General features: G+C 43.3%; 1 protein-coding gene across 3 annotated transcripts in view; it reads left to right on the forward strand.

The window, feature by feature from the left end:
- The window catches only part of EMB (embigin), a 196,198-nt gene that overhangs the window by 95,514 nt on the left and 79,577 nt on the right, over nucleotides 1-21,107 (forward strand). The gene's annotated exons all lie outside the window — the stretch shown is intronic.

Below are 21,107 nucleotides of genomic sequence, written 5' to 3' on the forward strand. Positions count from 1 at the left end.
GGCGTGCACAAGCGCACCATTGTGCCTACTGTCCCTGTCCTACTGTCTTTTTGTCCTTTCTATCAGTACTTTCTACTTATGTTATGTTAATACAAACTATAATTCTATACTTGTTTGTATAAATGAATGAATGAATGAATGAATGAATGAATGAATGAATGAATGAATGAATGAACGAATGATTAAATAAATAAAATTCCTGAATTAAATCACTTTCTTTGGAGTCTTCGGAGAGGGGCTGCATACAAATCTAATAAATTATTATTATTATTATTACAGTGAACCCTCGAGTTTCGCGTCCTCAAGGATCGCGAAAGGGCTATTTCGCTAGTTTTCAACCCGGAAGTAAACTCCACCATCTGCGCATGCGTGCCCTTCCACGCATGCGTAGATGGTGGAGTTTCCCCGCCGGGCAGAGGCTTCCCTGGGTCTTCCCCCTCTTTCTCTATGTTGCTTCTTCCTCTCTCACACTCTCTTCCTCCCTCTCTCATCTCTTTCTTTCCTTCTCTCTCTTTCTCTATCTCTCCCCCTCTTGCTCTCGAGCGGCCGCCTAGCAGCTGATCTGCTCGGCAGCGCAGCAGCAGCGAGGAGCCGAAGATCTTCGGCTCCTCGCTGGTGCTGCGCTGCCGAGCAGATCAGCTGCTAGGCGGACGAAGGAACCTTCCCTGGGTCTTCCCCGCCCGGATCTTCGGCTCCTCGCTGCAGCCGCGCGCCCCTCGCCTTCGCCTCACCTGGCGGGCGAAGGAGGGCGCAGCTCCGGCCGCTCGCCTCGGAGCCGGTCTGCCTCACTGCCTCCAGTCCGCGGCAATTCCCCTCAGCACGCTGCCGGATCCAGCGGGGGAGGGGGGGAAGCGAAGGCGCGGCGATGGACAAGGGCTGCCAGTGAGCCTTCTCCGTCCCTTTCCTGCTGCACCGGTCTGGGGCCAAGTGGGCGGGGGGCGGCCGGGACCTCGCCTGTCTCCGCCGCCCGCATCGCCCCTCCGGCGGGCCGGCCTCCCCCGCCCGCCTCTGCTGCAGCCACCACCGCCTCCCCGACTGGCACAAAAGGGCCCCGCCCGCCCCGCCCCGAAGCTTACCTTGCGGCGGGATTCCCTCCCCCCGCAGCCAAAACTAAAAGCCTGTCTCTTTTTTTTCTTGCGGCGAGCCCAAGCCGTTTCTCTCTCGACCGCAGCCGAGCTTCCCTCGGCCCCCTTTGGCCCCGTCGCCTCCTCCCCGCCTGCCTTTCCTCGCCAAGCGCACGAAAAAAAAGAGAGAAGGCTTCTACCAGAAGCGGGTGATGGCGGAGGAGCTCCGAAAGCTGGCTAGCGGCTTTTCCCCCGCAAGAGATCCTTCATGCCCCTGCCCGCCGTCCCCGGCTTCTGGTAGAAGCCTTCTCTCTTTTTTTTCGTGCGCTTGGCGAGGAAAGGCAGGCGGGGAGGAGGCGACGGGGCCAAAGGGGGCCGAGGGAAGCTCGGCTGCGGTCGAGAGGGGAACGGCTTGGGCTCGCCGCAAGAAAAAAAAGAGACAGGCTTTGAGTTTTGGCTGCGGGGGGAGGGAGTTAGGAAAGTCCTACTTCTCTCCCCGCAGCTAAAAACTCAAAGCCTGTCTCCTGCCGCCCGGTTTAGCCAGGACACGAGCAGCGAAGTGACACCCCCCACCCCAGCACTTTGAATCCCGCCGCAAGGTAAACTTTGGGGCGGGGCGGGCGGGGCCCTTTTGTGCCAGTCGGGGAGGCGGCGGTGGCTGCAGCAGAGGCGGGCGGGGGAGGCCGGCCCGTCGGAGGGGCGATGCGGGCGGCGGAGACAGGCGAGGTCCCGGCCGCCCCCCGCCCGCTTGACCCCGGGGGGCTGAAGGGAGCCGGGCGGGGGCTACTCCCCCAGCCGGTTAACTTGAAGCGCTCGATTAACCGGCTGGGGGAAGGCAGGGCATTTGCCTCCTCTTTCCAGCTGAAGGAAAAGCAGACAACTGCCTTTCCCTCGGTCGCTTCCCGGAGACCGCTTTGGAACATCGCTTTGGGAGAGGGGGCAACTGCTCCCAGTTAAGAAGCAAGAATCCACCCCCTAGCCAAACGGCTTTTTTCGTGTTTAGCGCTCGAACGCCGTGCTAAACAGGAAAAAAGCCATTTGGCTAGGGGGTGGATTCTTGCTTCTTAACCGGGAGCAGTTGCCCCCTCTCCCAAAGCGATGTTCCAAAGCGGTCTCCGGGAAGCGACCAAGGGAAAGGCAGTCGCCTGCTTTTCCTTCAGCTCTAAAGAAGCGGCAACTGCCCTGCCTCCCCCCAGCCGGTTAACCGAGCGCTTCAAGTTAACCGGCTGGGGGGAGGCAGGGCAGTTGCCGCTTCTTTAGAGCTGAAGGAAAAGCAGGCGACTGCCTTTCCCTTGGTCGCTTCCCGGAGACCGCTTTGGAACATTGCTTTGGTTGTTCCTGCCTCTCCTGCAGCAGAGAGAAGCGGCAAATGGCCCAGCCCTTCCCCCAGCGGCTTCACCGAGCGCTTCGGGAAGGTGCCGCCTGTCTTCGCTGTAAGAAAGGCAGGTGCATCCAAAGCATGTGGGGAAGCGGTTGGGGGAAGGGCTGGCCATTTGCCGCTTCTCTCCGCTGCAGGAGAGGCAGGAACAACCAAAGCAATGTTCCAAAGCGGTCTCCAGGAAGCGACCAAGGGAAAGGCAGTCGCCTGCTTTTCCTTCAGCTCTAAAGAAGCGGCAACTGCCCTGCCTCCCCCCAGCCGGTTAACCGAGCGCTTCAAGTTAACCGGCTGGGGGGAGGCAGGGCAGTTGCCGCTTCTTTAGAGCTGAAGGAAAGGCAGGCGACTGCCTTTCCCTTGGTCGCTTCCCGGAGACCGCTTTGGAACATCGCTTTGGGAGAGGGGGCAACTGTTCCCGGTTAAGAAGCAAGAATCCACCCCCTAGCCAAACGGCTTTTTTCCTGTTTAGCACGGCGTTCGAGCGCTAAACACGAAAAAAGCCGTTTGGCTAGGGGGTGGAAGTGAAAGTGAAATGCCGGCGGCTCTAGCAGCTGCTACAAGCAGCATTTCACTTTCCCTCCCAGGCAAAAAGATGCCGGCATTATGGGCTGATGGGGCCGGACTTCCCAGGCGGAAGGCGTGCCCCTCTCCCCGGCATCTTTTTGCCTGGGAGGGAAAGTGAAATGCCGCTCGTAGCAGCTGCTAGAGCCGCCGGCATTTCACTTTCCCTCCCAGGCAAAAAGATGCCGGCATTCTGGGATGATGGGGCCGGACTTCCCAGGTGGAAGGCGTGCCCCTCTCCCCGGCATCTTTTTGCCTGGGAGGGAAAGTGAAATGCCGGCGGCTCTAGCAGCAGAAACCCCAGGCGCGAGCAACGGGGTGGGCGGGCGAAGGGCGGTGGAAGTAAAAACACCATCTGCACATGTGCAGATGGTGTTTTTACTTCCGCACCGCTACTTCGCGAAAAATCGATCATCGCTTGGGGTCCTGGAACGGAACCCTCGCGATGATCGAGGGTTCACTGTATTATTATTATTATTATTATTATTATTATTATTATTATTATTATTATTATTATTATTATTATTATTATTATTATTATAGAAACATAGAAACATAGAAGACTGACGGCAGAAAAAGACCTCATGGTCCATCTAGTCTGCTCTTATACTATTTCCTGTATTTTATCTTACAATGAATATATGTTTATCCCAGGTATGTTTAAATTCAGTTACTGTGGATTTGCCAACCACGTCTGCTGGAAGTTTGTTCCATGCATCTACTACTCTTTCAGTGAAATAATATTTTCTCACGTTGCTTTTGATTATTATTATTATTATTATTATTATTATTATTATTATTATTACTACTACTACTACTACTACTACTACTACTACTACTACTTTCAAATTTAATGGTCAAATTAATTCCGAGCATTAATGGTTGGAATGGACCATCAAATGTAATGGTCAACTTAATTCTGAGGTGGATGATTACAAATCAATTTGATGGGCTTGTATCAACCTTTTCCCTTTCTTTTCTAAATCAAAACAATTATTTGAATCAATTTGATTTTCTATGCCAGCTCTGGTGATTCAGACTGCATCAGAACTGATTTACAGAGGTGTGTTAAATATGAAATTCCAAAGGTGCTGTACAGTAGAAGATAAAAGCAGGACATAAATTTTCCACTGCTATCCTCAGTCAGAGGACTGATGTTTATATAGGGACAAAGCAAATTGAGCCAACCTGCAAGTCTGCAGACCTCTGTAGGCAGTGATAAACTGTCCAGAAGCAAGATTCTGGAACAGTGCTTTGATTCTAATTTTTAACACCACAACATTTCAATTGCAAGAGACAATATATTCAAAGGAGAAAATGCATACTTAATCTACAGCATCACCTCTGACCTCAATAGAAACAGTTTTTTAAGCTGGGAAGCAGACAGCTGTAAGTAACCAAGGCTTCCTACAAGCCAACACAATCACACTTCTACTCTGCCATCTTGTGGCAATTTGGTATAGCAGTTTGTTTGTTCAGGTGGGATGATACAAGGACCTCTGGGTTTTTGTTTTTTTAGATAGAAAAGTATTGTGACTGAATGGGAGAAATATCTTGTATTTCTACTTTTTTTTTCTCCTCATGCTGTTCATCACCATTTGAATTAGTCGCTGGTTTCCTGACAGGAATTGTCAAGAATGTATTTCCAATTCTTGCGCTTCTTTCATTTATACACATATTTTTATTTTTTTTATTGTTGTTAACTTAAATTATATGGGCTGTCCATAGTTCTATATTATTAAAGATGAATTTGGGGTTTTAAAATTATTGTTTCCTTTGGACCATTGTGTACCTATTTGTTTTCGTTGTATTTTTTTTTGTTTAATAATGTGCAGAAACAGTCTGTATACTCTTCGATGCAAACTGTGAGATTTGGAGAAATAGTAAAGTCCCTTGGAGAGGGGCAGCATACAAATCTAATTAATAATAATAATAATAATAATAATAATAATAATAATAATAATAATACATAAGAACATAAGAAGAGCCATGCTGAATCAGGCCAAAGCCCATCAAAGCCCGAAAAAGTGGTCGAAAATGAGCAAGCAAAACTACTGGGGGACTTCCGACTTCAGACTGACCGAATTCTGAAGCATAACACACCAGACATTGTGATCGTGGAGAAAAAGAAAGTATGGATCATCGACATCGCAATCCCAGGGGACAGCAGAATTGAGGAGAAGCAGCTAGAGAAATTAGTGAAATATGAAGATCTAAAAATCGAGCTGCAACGACTCTGGCATAAGCCAGTGAAAGTGGTCCCAGTGGTACTTGGCACGCTGGGCGCAGTGCCAAAGGATCTCAGCGGACATTTGAAAACCATCGGAGTTGACAAAATCTCCATCTGTCAATTGCAAAAGGCCGCTTTACTGGGATCGGCAAACATAATTCGCCGCTACATCACGCAGTCCTAGGTGCTTGGGAAGCGCCCGACTAATGATGAAATACGAAATCCAGCATAGTGATCTCGTTTGCTGTGTTGTACTGACATAATAATAATAATAATAATAATAATAATAATAATAATAATAATAATAATTATTATTATTATTATTATTATTATTATTATTAAAAGGATGAAATTTGTGAGTTGGGGCATTGCTCTGCCACTTCTAATTAAAGCTTGAACCAACAGCTTGAACCTGTTTGAGCAGAAAAAACAGGTTAGGGAAACTTTTCTTTTTCAAAATCATGCCAAATCTATTTAATTTTGCTCTTAAAAATAGCAGAATGTAACAGGTGGCAATGTAAACAAATGGCAAAACGCTAACAGGGGAGCAGTTCATACTTTGCTTCACCTCAGAGGAGAATATGAGTTTAAAATAATTCAGCTACAAAATGAACAAAAGGGGTGGGGAGTAGCATCCCAAAGAAAGATATAGTGAGGGAACATCAGACTACCACGAATGAATGGTGGAACCAAGCCAACTTGGACTGGCACAGGAGTTCATGGCCACCATGACAGCCATGGACTTGACCCAAGTAGTACAGGGTCCGACTCACAAGGGAGGGCACGCACCCGACATGGTATTCCTCTCTGAGCAACTGAGTAATGGTCTGAGACTAAGGGGCTTAGAAGCATTGCCTTTGTCATGGTCAGACAATTTTCTACTGCGGCTTGACTTCCTGGCTCCAATCCTTCCCCGCAGGGAGGCGGAACTGATTAGGTTGTTCCGCCCCAGGCGCCTGATGGATCCAGAAGGTTTGCAGACGGCGCTTGGGGTTATTCCAGATACACTCGTCCACAGCTCGGCAGAATCTCTGGCTGAGGCCTGGAACAAGACTGCAGCAGAGGCTCTGGATCGAATTACGCCGTTGCGACCTCTCCGTGGCGCTAGACCCCGTAGAGCTCCATGGTTCAACGAGGAGCTCCGGGAATTGAAACTCCAGAAGAGACGTCTAGAGAAGCGATGGAGAAAGAGTAGGTGCGAATCCGATCGAACACTTGTAAGAGCTCACATTAAGACTTACAAAGTGGCGCTCAAGGCGGCAAGATGCGCGTATCATGCCGCCTTGATTGCATCAGTGGAATCCCGCCCGATCGCTCTGTTTAGGGTGACCCGCTCCCTTCTTAGCCAGGGGGGAGTTGGGGAGCCCTTGCAGAGTAGTGCCGAGGATTTTAACACGTTTTTCACTGATAAAATCACTCAGATCCGGGCTGACCTCGACTCCAATTGGAAAACAGAGTCGACTGACAAGTCAGTCGAGGTGACTGGGGCACATACTTGTCCACCTGTCTGGGAAGAGTTTGATCTGGTGACACCTGATGAAGTGGACAAGGCCATTGGAGCTGTGAGTTACGCCACCTGTTTACTGGATCCGTGTCCCTCCTGGCTGGTTTCGGCCAGCGGGGAGGTGACACGGAGCTGAGTCCAGGAGATTGTCAACGCTTCCTTGGGGAGGGGGTCCTTCCCGGATCCCTACAAGGAGGCACTTGTGCGCCCCCTCCTCAAGAAGCCTTCCCTGGACCCAGCCGTGCTTAATAACTACCGTCCAGTCTCCAACCTTCCCTTTATGGGGAAGGTTGTCGAGAAGGTGGTGGCGCTCCAACTCCAGCGGTCCTTGGAAGAAGCCGATTATCTAGGTCCCCAGCAGTCTGGATTCAGGCCCGGCTACAGCACGGGAACTGCTTTGGTCACGTTGATGGATGATCTCTGGCGGGCCTGGGACAGGGTGCTTCTTGACCTCTCAGCGGCTTTCGATACCATCGACCATGGTATCCTCCTGCGCCGACTGGAGGGGTTGGGAGTGGGAGGCACTGTTCTCCAGTGGTTCTCCTCCTACCTCTCCGGTCGGTCACAGTCGGTGTTAGTGGGGGGCCAGAGGTCAACCTCGAGGTTACTCCCTTGTGGGGTGCCTCAGGGGTCGGTCCTTTCCCCCCTGCTATTTAATATCTACATGAAACCGCTGGGTGAGATCATCCAGGGGCATGGGGTGAGATATCATCAGTATGCGGATGATACCCAGTTATACATCTCCACCCCATGTCCAATCAACGAAGCAGTGGAAGTGATGTGCCGGTGCCTGGAGGCTGTTGGGGTCTGGATGGGTGTCAACAGACTCAAGCTGAACCCGGATAAGACGGAGTGGCTGTGGGTTCTGCCTCCCAAGGACAATGCCATCTGTCCGTCCATAACCCTGGTTGGGGAATTACTGACCCCCTCAGAGAGGGTCCGCAACTTGGGCGTCCTCCTCGATCCACAGCTCACATTAGAGAAACAGCTTTCAGCTGTGGCGAGGGTGGCGTTTGCCCAGGTTCGCCTGGTGCACCAGTTGCGGCCCTATCTGGACCGGGATTCACTGCTCACAGTCACTCATGCCCTCCTCACCTCGAGGCTCGACTACTGTAATGCTCTCTACACGGGGCTACCTTTGAAAAGTGTTCGGAAACTTCAGATCGTGCAGAATGCATCTGCGAGAGCAATCATGGGCTTCCCAAGGCATGCCCATGTTACTCCAACGCTCCACAGTCTGCATTGGTTGCCGATCAGTTTCCGGTCACAATTCAAAGTGTTGTTTATGACCTATAAAGCCCTTAATGGCACCGGACCAGAATATCTTCAGGACCGCCTCCTGCCGCACGAATCCCAGCGACCGATTAGGTCCCACAGAGTGGGCCTTCTCCGGGTCCCGTCGACTAAACAATGTCATTTGGCAGGACCCAGGAGAAGAGCCTTCTCTGTGGTGGCCCCGACCCTCTGGAACCAGCTCCCCCCAGATATCAGAGTTGCCCCCACCCTCCTTGCCTTTCGCAAGCTCCTTAAAACCCACCTCTGTTGTCAGGCATGGGGGAATTGAAATTTTTTTCTCCCTTCCCCCTAGGCTTATAGAATTTATACATGGTATGTTTGTTGGTATGATTGGTCTCTTAAATTGGGGGGGTTTAGATTACTTTTTAATATTAGATTTGTTACATTGTTTTTTATTGTTGTTAGCCGCCCCGAGTCTTCGGAGAGGGACGGCATACAAATCTAAATAAACTAAATTAAACTAAACTATTCAATTTCTGAAAAAATAATGGAAGATGGGCAATAGTGCCAAGGGATTAGAGAAGGACAATGTCCTATCTTCAAACAGAGAAAATACTAAGTAACTACAGATCAGTCAGTTTCAGTGAATATTTTAGAACATGGGTGTCAAACTCACGGCGTCACATTGCCGTCATGTGATGTAATGTCATGTTTTTCCCCTTCATAGAGCTGAAGTTGGTATGGCCTGTACATCCAGCCCGTGGGCCTCCAATTTGACACCCCCTGTTAAAGGATAGGAAAACAATTCTAGCCATTTATTACAATGCAAGGAAGGTGACCTTGATATATGCTTTTGGATTTCATCCTCAGTTGTAGATTGTTCACTGCATCTCTGTCTGATGGTATCTTTCTTGAGATGTTCACGTTGGAAGATTTCAAGGATATGCCATAGGCACTTCATTAAGAATACAGCAGCCTTACAGTACAATATGTAGGTCTATTTTTCAGAGTGTCTGCTTCAGAGCCATATAAACAAGAGTAAGATGGCTTGCCTTCAAAAGATTTGTATCTTGGCTTTCACTGGAAACCTTGGTTTCCTCTGCAGGAAGTGGTTTACAATCTAAAAACAGCACTCATGTAGACCAGGTAGCTCATGGGCCGGATGCATCAAATGCTGACCATGCTCACCCCAGGTCTATAAATTGAGAAAATGTCACAAAACATCATGTGACATCAATGGGGCACTGTACGTTTGACACCCATAGATGTAGACACTGGACATCTTATGGGATGCAAATACCTACCCCACCTTGTTGTGTTGATGGACATGTGGGCTTCAGTTTAACAAAGGAAGCAAATTCAGTGTTTGAGGTCTGTCTGATGTTGTCCAACATGTGGAGAAGATTTCTGGAATTATTTGACTCTAGGGTGTTGTGGTTAGCTCTGGCCCTACTCCTGCCCCAAGGACTGTGGATGTGGGGGAGACATCCACATGCTGCAGGCCTGTCCCCCCCCCCGGTGGAATCTGATGATGAAGGCTCCTCTGACCAAGAAGACATGAGTGACAGGGAGGAGGAGAGTGTGGCAGACAGCTCAGAAGGAGATCAATGATCTAGCTCCTCCTTGGATTCAGAGCAAGAGTTAATGATACAGCCACGCATGCGGAGAGCGATGCATAGGCAACAACAACTGAGCGATTATTATCAAAGAAAATTAGGCCACCTGTGGTTGGGTGGGGCTGTGGTAATTAGTGAGGCGGCTATAAATAGCAGCCATTGTGGAGGATTATCTGATCGTTGTGTTTCGTGACTGCTTTACTGACTTTGACTTTTTGTGTGCTGATTTTTCCCCGCTTTGAAACTAAACCAGAGCAAAGTGTGTTTCACTTTGTGAAAGAAGAAGCACTGTGAATTGCCTCACAGCTGCAAGATAAGTATCACAGAACTGATAAGGGACTTGTACAAATTACCAGTTTGGTTGGAGATGAGTGCTCTTTGCTATACCAAAAGAGGGCTTAGTTTAAGTAAATTTTCATTATAAAGAACATTGTTTTGAATTTTCAAACGTGTGTGTGTCTGAAATTTGTACCTGTGAGTTTTTGGGAGGAGTCTACCAGAGAGCCCGACAGAACATAGGGAAATATGGATTGGATTTAGGTTTGTATTTGTTATCCACATAACTTTGTTTACTATATTTGACAGTGAAGGAATTTGACACCCTGACTTAATCCTGACTGAAAACCAGTGTTTCCCAGTCTTGCTTACTGAAAATCTTATGGGGTGAGCTGCAAATAAGATTTATTTTGCCAAAGGATACTGTTTGCTTACAAAAATAGATTATTGGATTGATTTGCATTTTGTTTTTGTTTGAAAAGACCAAACTTGCCTCGGATATATTGATCAAAGGAAGACATGATTGCATTAGCATTCTTTTAGCTAATTGAAGAAGTCGGAGGATTCTTCCATTGGTTTTGCCAAGTTAATATGTGAAGCTGCATGTCAGCAGAATACATTGCTTTTCTCTCCCTTGTTAATTGACCATTGTTTCCTAAGTTTGACTACAAAGGATCTTCTAATAGCAGCTTGGGTTAATTGAAAGGTTACCTTGAGGCATCTTTACCTGCCCTCCAACATGCTCTAATGCAGTTTAATTCTTTGTTTTTCAGAGAATTAGATGCATTAGATTATTCTGAAGCAAAATCCAAGAATGTCATATCACGTAAAGGTTGCTTTTACAGATCATGAAATATTATGCAGCAATAAATGTGAGACTCTAAGGTGACTTTAAGTTTTTGTGTTTTTAATAAACTATAGCCATGTGCAACTGTAGCATCCATGGAGGACAGAGAGGGGAGTCAAATGTTGAAAGCAATGTTGAAAGCAATGCCCTAGCATTGCCTTCCATGTGCCGCCTCTATGTTGGTTGAAGCAGGCAGGATTCCCTTGAGTACCATTTGTTGGGGGTCAGGGGAAAGGGAGGGTCTTGCCTTCTCTGTCTGCTCAAGATCCCCATGGACAATTGGTGGGCCACTGTGTGACACACAATGCTGGATTCGGTGGGCTTTGGCCTGATTCAGCATGGCTCTTCTTATGTTCTTATGTTCTTCCAGAAAACCATCATCCAGAAACAACTGGATTAGCATAATCCAACATGCTGAAGTAAAGCTTGATTAAATTATCCAAAACATAACTACTGTGATTTATTTTATGCTGATATCTGCTTCCTCAGTTCTGCATGAAGGCTGTGGATAAATTAACCAAGTTAATTTGTTCCATCTAATATCTGTCTGTCTAATGGATAACTGTTGGCCATAAAGAAGGCACCACTTTGGCTGTCAGTCAGATAGACAGATGACTCTGATACTCTCAGAGAATGTGTTCCTTTGTAAAGAGTCCTTTCATTATCTACAACTGAAGACCCTTGGAATCTTAATTGCAGGAGTCTTAATCCCAATGTCAGTAGTCAGTTTGCTTGCAGTCTTCCTAAACAACAATCTTCCAGATTCATTGGAATGTAATTCCTATTGTTACCCCACTTCTTAGTTGCACTTTTGATGTAATTCATGTCATTCATGGAAAGATATAAAATGAGAAATATTGGTCTTAGTATTCCCAAAAATAAGACAGATGATCAGTTTTTCTGCATATGAATATTAGATATGATTTATTGAATCATCCAAAGTTGGATACAATGTTTTGGGTAAATTTCCGAACATCTCTAGCATTCATTTTCAAATCAAAGCAGATAAGTATTACTGGATCTGTCTACTCATAACAATTGTATTATTGATCTAGCTATATAAATGATTGTTATGCCAAATAAAGGGTTCATTACAAAAATGGCAAATACCATTTTTACAATGCCTTAATGCAAGGATAATTTCCAAATCTTAGATGTTAATTGTTCAACTGTATTTTGCTTTGCTCACATTCCAGCGCGTAACTGTATCTAGTTCCACAATTTAAGGAGGATTCATAGAGACTGGGAAAAGTTCAGAATGAAGGTGGCGAAGAGAACTGAAACTAAGGAGAACATAGAACCTGGAGTCATAACTCCTCTAATGTCTAAAATGATATTTGATAGAAAAAAAGTGAAGGCTTGCTTTTTCTTGTCTAGAGTGAAAGATGTGCAATATTGGAATAGAGATTCCTCTGAATATACCATTAGCATTTAGATTTATATACTGCTTCACAGTGCTTTACAGCCCCAATAATCTGGGTCCTTGTTTTACTGACCTTGGAAGGATGGAAGGCTGAGCCTACTGAGATTCGATCTGCCAAACTGCTAGTGATGCTAACCAGTGCATCACTAAGGCTCTATATAAGAGAGAAGAAAAATTATTTGAAGTAACTAAAGTTTGACAATATAAACAATTACTGGAGTAATGGTGAACTTTTTTCCCCTTGTATAATCCAAGCCTCTCCCTGGCTTGCTTTAATTTGGGTTTTTGCTTTGAGCAGAAAATTAGATTCAGTGGCTGAATGGTATTGACTAAGATTGTAAGAACAACCATATTTATTTATAGATTTACCTTTACATTGTATCTTTTTATAAGCAGAAGGTGGAGAATCTTCATAATTTTCTAACGTTTCAATCTTGAGACTTAGCCTAAGTGAAAGAATCTGCCCCAAAATTACACAGAGCCCAATCAAATGAAGACTAGAATTTGGATTTTCTTAAGTTCAAACCCTTAATCAATTTGGGGTTTCTGTTAATTAATTAATTTATTTATTTATTTATTCTATTTTTATGCCGCCCTTCTCCTTAGACTCAGGGTGGCTTACAACATGTTAGCAATAGCACTTTTTAACAGAGCCAGCATATTGCCCCCACAATCCGGGTCCTCATTTTACCCACCTCCGAAGGATGGAAGGCTGAGTCAACCTTGAGCCAGTGATGAGATTTGAACCACTGACCTACAGATCTAGCAGTCAGCTTCAGTGGCCTGCAGTACTGCACTCTACCTGCTGCGCCACCCCAGCTCTCTATTGTGTCATTTGGCCCCTAGGTGGCATAAATGTGAATCACACTGAACATTTTAAGTGCTTGGTTTTGTACCTTATAACAAACATATTTAAGACTTCATACTTTATCTATTTTTATTGTCATACACACAAACCTTCACCCATAATCCTTAATGATATCTAAGGAATCTCTTCTTTGAAAGGGAGTTCATTTGCATATCATCCCAATTAAACGCACACAAAAATTACTTAGCAACTTTTAGAGATTTGGGTGCTGCCTCTAGCTCAGTAGTGGGTTCTAAAACCCATTGCTACCAGTTCATGTGCACACTTGAGAGTACCTGCAACAGTTCTGCACATGCTCAGAAGCATCCCAGGTGAGTGGGCAGAGCTTCCCATTGCCGCTACCAGTTTGGAGAACTGAGCCAAACTGGGTTCACTGCTAATTTAGCCTGAAGCCTGGCTCTGATTTGAGGTAGTTTACTAAATAGAGGTTGAAGAATATATAACTAACTTTCTTCAGGACTGTTTCCAGTATTTACTTCAGGAATGGGGATTTTTCAGTATCCTTCCCCCTGGTGAGAGGAGGGAATGGAGATTTTGCAGTATCCTTACCCTGCCACACCCACCAAGCCACGCCCACAGAAACGGTTGGGAAGATTTTTGAATTTCACCCCTGGCTGAAAACCTGTTTCTTTGAGTTGCTTCTAGGTTTTTGTTTCATCATGAATTGACCCTTCAACTTAATGAGAAGGTCAACAAACAGCTAATAAATAAGGCAAGCTACAAATTGTTGCTAGTACCTAGAAATTGAAAGGTTAAACAGTAAATCAAAGAAGATAAAACTCTTGCAAATCTAATTGAAATGATTTTGTTATGCTGGGGGAAAGGAAATAGTCTTCTGAAAGGTCACCTTCACTTTCCCTGCTTATCTTATGTTCTTGGGATGGTTTACAGTTGTTGTTGTTGTTGTTGTTGTTATTATTATTATTATTATTATTATTATTATTATTATTATTATTATTATTAAGATTTGTATGCCGGCCTTCTGCGAAAACTCAGGGCGGCTCATAGAATAAATATAAAAACAAAGCGTACAAGACAAATCTAATACATTAAAAAACTACAGCTAAAAACCCAATGTATTAATCAATCAAACAATCCAATCACACCATGCAATCACACCATATAACTTTCCCTACAGCAAAACCGCTTTTTCAAATTCAGCTGTTCAAAGGCATATAGTCTGTAACATACACACAGAGACACACCAGCCACTAGATGGCCACCAAGACATACAAAACAATATAACTCTTTGCTGCCAGGTAATTGGCCCACAGTAATAAGAAATTGGGGAAGGATAGTCAATGCAAAAGAACAAAAAAATTAAAATTCAATGCACAAAACAACCAGACAGTGGAACATGACAAGTGGAAGAAGACTTTTCATGTGGAAGATAATGTTGCATAATGTTGAATAACCCTGAAGAAACCCTCAATTGTGGCCGCAACCAGGAATTATGTGTATGTATTAAAGCTATACAGACAATTGATCAGCAAATTGCTAATTATCTATAAAGTCCTACATGGCATCGGACCAGAATACCCCTGGAACCATCTTCTGCCCCACGAATCCCAGTGGCCGATAAGGACCCACAGAGTTGGCCTTCAATGGGTCCCGTCGACTAAACAAAGTCATCTGGCAGGCCCCAGGGGAAGAGCCTTCTCTGTGGCAGCCCCGGCCCTCTGGAATCAACTCCCCCCGGAGATCAGGACTGCACCCACCCTCCTAGTCTTTGGTAAATTGCTTAAAACCCACCTATATCGCCAGGCATGGGGGAATTGAGATATCTCCCCCAGGCTTATATAGTTTTATGCATGGTAGGCTTGTGTTGTATGGTTTTAAATGATGTTTAGATATGACCAGGTGGGAGTGACTTGATGATCATGTGACTGGGGTGGTGGTTGCTTAAAGGTCATGTGACTGGCTTAAAGGTGGTCAACTTGATGTCACTCACATCAAGATTTATGTTAGGGTTAGGGTGCCTGGCCTCTCCTCACCTCAAAGAGATATGATTTCCCTATCTATTTACTATTACTGAACATCCAAAATATACTATTTAATTCTATTTATGTATGCTATATGTGTACATACATATTACACATAGGCACACAAAAACATACATTATCTACTATATAAACTGTATGTGTATGTACACACACACACAAAGTTCTTCTAAAATTATACACATTCAACCTCATTTACTGCAATAGGAAAAACATACCCAGAGCCCAGAGGGGGGGAAAAGAAAAAAAAATTCTTTTTTTTTTACCGGTTCTGCGTAACTGACCATACCTATAGGAGCCCATCACTGGCTTCTAGTGATTGTCTGAACAAGTTCTTGGCAAATTCCAGAATTGTATGTCATTGCCTACTTCCTAGGAATGACAGAAAATGACTGACCCACGGTCACCTGACTTTCTGTCTAATAAGGTACTAGGACTCACCTTCCTTTGGATTTCAAATCTGGGCTTTAATCACTACACCAAATTGTTCTCGTGCCGTATTGTAACTTTTCTAAAATATTCTAACTTCTGACCTTAGAGAATAAAATTTTACAATCCAATAGATAAAGCTGAAAACCTGAAAATATGAGTTTCATGGCTCAAAATGGCAGCTAAGGAAACTATTTTAACAGGAATTTTTTTTTCATTTTTTTAAAATCTTCTTCTGAGCCTGTGCAGAAACTGAGTTTATGGCACTGTGCATGGGGCCGCCATCTTGTTTTCAGCTTTTGAAAAAAAAATGGTTTTTTTCTTCTGAGCATGTGCAAAAGCTGAATTTCCGGCATTGTGTGTGTGGTTGCCATCTTGTTTTCGGCTTTTTTTTGGTGGATTTTTTGGCACTGCTCATGAGGTGCGCCTACGTAGTGTGGAAGGAAGTGAACCAGCAATGAGGTAAGTTAGAACCCACTCCTGGGCTCAGGCAATGTCTTTATGAAAGTAGGATCTGTTTATGAAAGTAGGAATCAATATGTGGGTGAAAGTTGCAAGTCATACTCAAGTGAAGCTGATAACATACAAAACCGATATGTTCCTGCATCTCAGGACAGGTGGGCCACATGCTTTTTAGACGTTACTTTTACACAGAGATTATGAAAAAAACATATTCTGCCAATAACTGCTAGGTATCCAGGCCATTCTGACACTACCTATCCAGCGAAGGGCTCAACTTACTTTTTTCCAACCAGTACAAAATCCTGAGGCCAGCACAGGCACACTCAACACATATGGGCACACCCCCGTGTGAGATTTTGCTTCTACGCATGCACCTGAAGCGATATCTTGGGCAAGGATGCTCCTGCTTCTGTGTATGTGCAGGAGCAAAAAAAGGGCAAAAATTGCTGAAATCTCAACTGTGCGAGATTTCACTTCAGGCCCATGCGCAGAAGTGAGATCTCACGCAGGGGTGCATGCACATGTTGGGTGCATGCGGGACTGGGCCAGCCTCCAGAACGCATTAATAAGTCCTAATAGATCATTGATTCCATTCATCCCGGGTGGGGCCCATTACTGTACCTATGGTACATGGCATTGGACCAGAATAACTTCAGGACCATTCTGCCTCACGAATCCCAGCAGCCGATAAGGTCCCACAGAGTTGGCCTTCTCCATGTCCTGTCGACTAAACAATGTCGTCTGGTGGGCCCCAGGGGAAGAGCCTTCTCTATGGCAGCCCCGGCCCTCTGGAATCAACTCCCCCTGGAGATTAGAACTGTCCCCACCCTCCTTGCCTTTCGTAAGTTATTGAAGACCCATCTATGTTGCCAAGCATGGGGTAATTGAGAGATCCCCAGGCTATTATGGTTTATGAATGGTATGACTGAGTTGTATGGTTTTTAATGATACGGGTTTAGATGTTTTTTAAGTATTGGATTTGTACATTGTTTATTACTGTTGTGAGCCGCTCCGAGTCTTCGGAGAGGGGCGGCATACAAATCTAATAAATTATTATAAAATTATTATGTGTGGTTGTGATTTTATAGTATTGATAATTTTTTAAGATAGTGGGTTTTTAATTATAGTTTTAACTATTAGATTTGTATTGTACTATTTTATTGCTGTTGTGAGCCAACCTGAGTCTTCAGAGAGGGGCGGCATACAAGTCTAATTAATAATAATAATAATAATAATAATAATAATTATTATTATTATTATTATTATTTATCTTCAATGACTGCTTAAGGATGAACAGTCCATAACTATAGTGCAGGTTGCCAGATTCTGTGCAGCCGCACTGGGGATTTATTGCAAACACACAAACTCCATCATACTTATGTTATGTAACAAATTTGGCAAATACTTTGTGCTGCTTAGTCTTTTCCCTTTTAGCATTGAACCTACAATGGGTCACACAGTTTATGAATTATAACTGTAGTAGAGTTAGACCTTGTACAATTGACCGACTGGATTTTATTGTAGATTTTAATTGTTATTTATTACTTTATACTATAATTTTGAATTGTATATTTACTGAGCATTTTTATGTATTCTGGTGTAGGACTGTAATAAATGGATTGATTGATAGGAGTTTTGAGAGAGAGAAAATCATTCTGCATTAATGTGATAAAGAAAGTAAGGTTATTTTTATGCTAGAAGAAATGAATCCGTGGATGGAAGAAGAAATTGTTCATTGTCTTGAGAATGATGAATGGTTAGGAAAAAAACTATTTAATTCAAGCATATAGTTGTAAGTGTACTCATTTGTATATATAGCACTTAAATTTAAAAGCATGGTTGGTTTGATTGATTTTGATGCAGGAAGAGAATGTGACTCTAAAAAGTAATGTTGGCAAGGGGAAGTTAAGAGTGTTTGATGGGAAAAAGTGTGAACTATTTCAGTTATGTGTAAATGGCAATAAGTTGGATGAATCTATATTTTCACAACATATTTGCTCAAGATTGGATAGGGAAAAGGGATGGAGAAATGTTAAGGTGGTACAGATATTAGCAAAAAATAATAGATACCAGATCTGTTGCAAGTAAGTTTATTGAAAGAAACAAAAGTTTCTTTGTATAAGGGTGTAATTTTCTCACTTTGAATGCAAATGAGAATTGGCTTTATTAGAGAAATGGAAAAATAAGATGTGCAGTGGGAATAGGATTTTGTAGAAGATTGTATGATTTAAAAAAGGATAGGAACTTTTTGAGTTAATGTGAATTGAATGTAAAAATGAGTGATCAGTACAAATGAGATAGATGGAAGTGCTTTGAATAAACATGAACTTCTAAATAAGCATCAATGAATATTTTAAAAAATATATTAAATCAAATTAAATATTGAAGGAGATAAATATATGAAGGAATAATGTACATGTTTTGAAGAAGAGGAAAACTGAAAAATTGCAGTTGAATGAAATCCGGAAAAAGAGAGAGGTGAGTCATTAAGATAACAAAAGGCAATATATACCGCAATATATGAATGTGATAGAAGCAGGAATAGTTTCCAAAGAAAAAATATTATTGAACATTTTAATGAATGGTAGTCTCGTAAGCTAAATTTAACAAAAGTTCTTTTTTTTTCCATATTGCATTCCTTGATTTCTTTGGTGAGATTCTTTAAATGCTCTTTAACCCTCTTTAAGGCATTCTCTGAAATGGATAGGAAATATATGCATTAATTTTGTAGTAAGGTACGGAATTTTAGGGAGGATAGATGATACAGATGCATGCATAGGGAAGAGAGAGAGATGATAGAGAGAGAGAGACAGACAGACAGACAGACAGACAGACCACACACATACTCTTAACAGTTGAAATATGTTTTCTTGAACTTCTACCTTCCTTTTAATATGTATTCCTTTTGTTTTTAATGCCTTTCTTAAATTATATTTTATTCTTTAGGCTGCAGATACTTCTAATTATCAAGAGTTTGTTGTTTCAGCATTAAACCTTTTGTTGTTGTTGTGGAAGAATCATTTTGTTCTCCTAGGAGTGTTTTCCGCCCATTTTGAACCGTGTTGTTGGCCACAATTATAGCTTTTCCACCCAAATGCTCTAATAATTAGCCACGTGTACAAGAGGAGGCAGGAAAGCAACCTGTGGTTCAGTCATCCAGACATTTTAAAAGAATGATGAAAATTATTATTAGGATCCACCTCCTGGTTTAGAAAATTGGTATCATTTAGCAGGGCAAGTATCATTCCATGGAGCTTTTGCTGGAGTTTGCAAAATGCAGCAAGTGCCAATTAATTGCTTCTTGATTATCTATTAAAGAAAAAATCTTCTGTGATTTTTTTTTTGATAGATGTTTGGATTGTTATGTTGCTTTTTTCCTACTGGCAAGATAATTAAGAAGAGTTTTCCTCCTAAAGACAGCACTAGTAGGTTGTTTCTTCAGATTAAGACTAATTGCACTTTGAAAATTGCTTTCTAATATTTGAGCCATTTATACACTTAGCAGCAAAGGACAGGCAGAAAGGAGATGCTAGAAGGAAGTACCTTCTCCAAACTCTGATGGGTATCTCACTAATAATCTAAGCTATTAAGAACTCCATCTCTTAGCCATTATCTCCCATTGTTAAAACCTAGCAGTTTCCCATTGACTGTTAATCAGTAATCTGGCTTTGAAAAGAAAAGGGCAGCTAGCATCTTTGCAAACTAAGTCTTTTGAATGCTTTCTGTTAGCTATTCAATCCTGTTGTCAATAAACAACAGTTGACAACTTCTATGCATTAAACTTTACTGGGCTTACAAAACAATGAAACTCATTATGTGGCTTTGACTTTTGTTTCAATCCAGCCTTCAATAAACCTTAGTTAATAAAATGTGTGGATTCAATGGAGCAAAGTGTGACTTTCCTGTTGGTCTTGTTGCTGGAATGAATGAAACACGCTATAAGGGCTGTATCTTTGAGTCAATCTACGCCTCCAGTTTTACCCCAACATAACAGTGAATCATCCACCATTTCTGGAGAGTAGGGACCTATCACATTATCTTCTACAAATCCTTAGCTCAACTTTTGCCTGGGTTGTCCAGGTTCACATAGTGTGTGTACTGCACTTCAATTCCTGGTCTGCGCACTCTTGCACTTCGATTGGTGTTCGTACTGCAATGTTTCCCGATCTTCGCAATTTCTAGATATGTTGACTTTAACTCCCAGAACTTTCCTTCAGTAGTATGATGGCTATAGAATTCTGGGACTTGAAATCCCTACACCTGGCAACAGCCAATCTTAGGAAACACTGCTGCGTTTCTACTACTGCTGTAGCAGAAATACTACAAACCGCTCCAAACTTGACTTCAGGAAATATGACTTTAGTAACTGAGTATTGATGCATGGAACTCACTACCAGACTCTGTAGTATCATCACTTAACCCCAAAACTTTACCCTTAGACTATCCACTGTTGACCTCTCCTGATTCCTAAGAGGTCAGTAAGTGACGTGCATAAGTGCACCAGCATGCCTTCCGTCACCTATCCTAATGTTTCTCTCTTTCTAGTATCGTGTATATAAATATTGATGTATCTTTCTATACCACCAGTACGTAATTGAAAATAGATAAATAGATAGATAGATGATAGATAGATAGATAGATAGATAGATAGATAGATAGATAGATAGATAGATAGATAGATAGATAGATAGTGTTCTGTCGGGCTCTCTGGTAGAATCCTCCCAAAAATTCACAGGTACAAAGTTCAGACACACACACACGTTTGAAAATTCAAAACAATGTTCTTTATAATGAAAATTCACTTAAACCAAGCCCTCTTTTGGTATAGCCAAGAGCACTCGTCTCCAAACAACCTGGTAATTTGTACAAGTCCCTTATCAGTTCTGTGATACTTAGATTGCAGCTGTGAGGCAATTCACAGTCCTTCTTCTTTCACAAAGTGAAACACACTTTGCTCTGGTTTAGTTTCAAAGCGGGGAAAAATCAGCACACAAAAAGTCAAAGTCAGTAAAGCAGTCACGAAACACAACGATCAGATAATCCTCCATAATGGCCAAACCCACACGCTGCTATTTATAGCAGCCTCACTAATTACCACAGCCCCACCCAACCACAGGTGGCCTAATTTTCTTTGATAATAATCTCTCAGTTGTTGCTGCCTATGCATCGCTCTCCTCATGCGTGGCTGTATCATTAACTCTTGTTCTGAATCCAAG

Source organism: Erythrolamprus reginae, chromosome 2 (assembly GCF_031021105.1).
Source record: "Erythrolamprus reginae isolate rEryReg1 chromosome 2, rEryReg1.hap1, whole genome shotgun sequence".
In the NCBI taxonomy this organism is placed as follows: Eukaryota; Metazoa; Chordata; class Lepidosauria; order Squamata; family Dipsadidae; genus Erythrolamprus; species Erythrolamprus reginae.